The sequence below is a fragment of the Pygoscelis adeliae genome, unplaced genomic scaffold, assembly GCF_000699105.1.
Source record: "Pygoscelis adeliae isolate BGI_AS28 unplaced genomic scaffold, ASM69910v1 Scaffold262, whole genome shotgun sequence".
Taxonomy (NCBI): domain Eukaryota; kingdom Metazoa; phylum Chordata; class Aves; order Sphenisciformes; family Spheniscidae; genus Pygoscelis; species Pygoscelis adeliae.
The window spans coordinates 1,469,778-1,473,115 of record NW_008824184.1 but is presented as its reverse complement, the minus strand read 5'-3'; positions in this window follow the sequence as shown (position 1 = coordinate 1,473,115).

Here is a 3,338-nt window from a genome sequence, read left to right as displayed (position 1 = left end):
CTGCGGGGCTTCACAAGCAAGTGAAACCAAAGGATCTCCGTGCACATCGGGAAGATGCCATTCACCAGGCTGGCTTTGTGCAGAGCTGCATGCGGTCCCCGGCTGTCCCCCACCCCGCGCCGCCCTCCCAGCCCGTCCCCAGCCTGGCTTTGCTGCAAACGAGCTCCCCCCCCCCTTCCAACCTGCAAGTCCCCTTTGGATGTAGGTGCAAAAGCCATATATTGTACGCAGCCTTTTCTAGAGTTAGGTATTTAACGATTGGCTTTTAACTCTTGATCTTGATAGAAATACATGCACAGGTCAAAATCTAGAGACACCGCTCAATCTATATTCAAAGAGAGAAAAGAAAACTCCACGGAGAAAAAAGGAGAATTTAAATAAAATATATTTTTCTAACATGCGTGCAGAGCGGACATGGGCAGCAATGCCAGAGCTGGGGGCTCCCGGTCCCCGTTTCTTTGCACGCAGAGTCTCTGCAGGGCTGCTGGGAGCCAGAGGTGGGCGAATGTATTTATAGGGAGCAGCTTCCCTGTTTTTAATTCTTCCCTTGACAAATGGCTGGAGGTTTTCCAGGAGAGCGGGTGAGCCCCATCCCGGCAGCGGGAATCGAGCTGACCCCATGCTCCTTCGCTTGCGGTGGCCCCGGGGCTGCCTACCTCGGTCAGAACAAATCCTCAGGTCAATCCAGCTATTAAAGGAGAGATTTTGTTGCTATTCTGCCTTCCCGTGTGTTTGTGGGGCCGCCCGAGCACCCCGGCATCCCCCACCCATCCCAGACCAGGGGCTGGATGTCCCCCGGCATGTGGGAGTGACTGGCGGACGGCTCCTCTCCCCCTGCCTTTAATCACATTAGTGTTATTCCTGCATCTAAACCACTGACAACGCAACCAAAGTGGCTCCTTCTTGGGAGTTTTATTACCTTTATAGTGTCCTTAAACACAGGTTTATTCGGGTGCGTGGTGGTAGCAGGGAGATTTACTGCGGGCTTTATTCCCGTTGCCTCCTGTCCTTCCTCGGCTCTGGAGCAAGAGCAGGCTCAGTGCAATTTATTCCTTTTCTCTTGGCCACTTGCCCTCTTATCTGGAGTTGGTGAAAATGCCTTTTTTTTATAGCGTTGGGTTTGCAGCGATCGACACGCATGCCGGGCATGATTTGTTCTGACAGGCATCGTCTGCGGAAGGGACAGCGTTCCCTTCCACCCCTCGGAAGTAATGAAACCCAAAAAGCCAATTAATCTCCAAGATAAAACAATTAAGAGACAACATTGTGTGCAGCCACCATGCTCTGGGTCCTGGGCTGCAGCTTGTAAGGCGGAAGGGGAGGCGTGGGGAGCGGGGAGGGGGGCTGCCCCCAGCCTAGCGACCCCCAGCATGGGGATCCCCCCATCTGCACAGCCCGGGGGGCACCGCCGCCTCCACCAAACCCCTTCAGAGCCAACAGTGAAAGGACAGAGGAAGCTCCCTGAGCACCAGCTGTATCAGCTTACCTTTTTTATTCCCCCCCTCTCTTTTTTTTTCCCCCCCCCCCCCCCCGTGGCTTTAAGGATCGCTGGAGCTTAATGCCTTTATTTCACTGCAATTGCTTTTTTTTTTTTTTGCAATGAAATGGAGCAATTGGAAGTCATTACCTCCCCGTAAGTGTGGGCAGCACCTCTGGCTGCCCACGCACACACACGCACCCCTGGCTCACGGGGGTCCGTGCCCTCGCCTCGATCCTGGCTAACGCGGGATCACCGTCCTGCCGGCGGCTGCTCACCCCGCACGCGCAGCCAAGCCGCAAGCAGAAACTGAAGTTTTATGTTTTGTTTTATTTTATTTTTATTTATTTATTAAATGCCAGTCTATTTTTTTTACCACATGGGACTGGCAGGCAATAATAAAATTTATATTACCCCTGGAAAGAGAAGCCAACCATCCTTTCTGCATCATTTCCATGTGCAAAGCTCTTGACATGTAATAGCCGCCCGGCTCGGCTGCCTCCATAATGCCATTAGCCTGGCTCGTTGGAGAGCACCAAAATGTGCAGGCAGGGTAGGCAATGCTCAGCGTTTTCACGATGATTTTTGAAAGCAGCAAATCTTTCTGCTTGACTCAGCCTCGGCGAGTCCTGAGCATCCCTGGGCGGGAGCAGCCGGCTTGCACGGCCCCTGTGTGGGGCTGGGGGCTGCCCGGGGGGGGACCCTGATCACCCTCCCCAGCTTCCTGCATTAAAAAAAATCATCTTTTTTTCTGCAGTATCTCATCCCCGGGAGCGTTTTCCTGCCTCCCCGGTCCTGTGCTGGCGGAGGCTGCAGCATCCTCCCTCCCGGGCTGGTTACTCAGCTGTTGCCCTAGCAACGGCGTCTGCACCAAAACTCCCTGCATTTCCCCCAATTCCATGTGGGTTTTGCACTCAGCAGGCCGGTCCCTGCGATGGAGGAGATGATGCTGGAGGAGATGATGCCAAAGAGCGGCTCGGGCTGAAGCTCCCTTCCCCGGCCAAGGCAGCGGATACCCCTTTGGGGTGAATTCAGGGGGTTCTGGGCAATGACCCCAGCGATGCAAATGATGCTGGGAGGCTCAGAGCAGGTCGAAGGGAAGAGTGTCCCTTCGTCCCAAATTAAATCATACACGAAGTTCATGCTGCTGTTTAAATGAGCGGGAAATAACCTACCTCAGCAGCATAATACAGAAGCTGCGACAGCACTTTCACAAAAGCTCTATAATGTAGGGGAGATGCGAGTTATAAATCTGAGCAGCAGTAATATTCACCCCTGACAAGAGAAGCATGTTTATTTATTGGTTTTACTATTTTCCGTAAAATTTACAGCTGACAATCTGCCTGAATACAGCAGAGATAATTTAAACATGGCTCCAACCTGCCTGGCATCAAGGAAAGGGAAAGGGTAACATGTTTTTTTTTTTTTTTTCTTAATTCCAATTCCAAATAAAGGGAGTGATTTATCAGAGAAGGAAAGCACAGCTTTATTTCAGGGCCGTGACAGCTAATTGAAAAAGAGCAGTTATTAAGGATGGTAATGTGTTCCACAGAAATGATTTTGGTATATTCTGGAGTAATTTCCCAACCACTCATGTGAAATGAGACCCAGCCCCAAGTTTTGGGGCCCTGCGAGCGGTGGGTAATTACGGGGATGCAGCAGTGGGGAGGGGGCATGGAGAGGCACGAGGCAGGTTTGGCACACCGAGAGGATGCACCGGGTGAGGACCGGTCCTGCTGTGGGCTCCCAGCGTGCTGTGGTACCGTCACCAGGGGCCCGGGGTGCTGAGCCCTGCAGCACGTGGGGCACGTGGGTCCCTGATGGGCTCGTGGGGTAGGGAGAGGTGGGAGGGCTGGGGCCG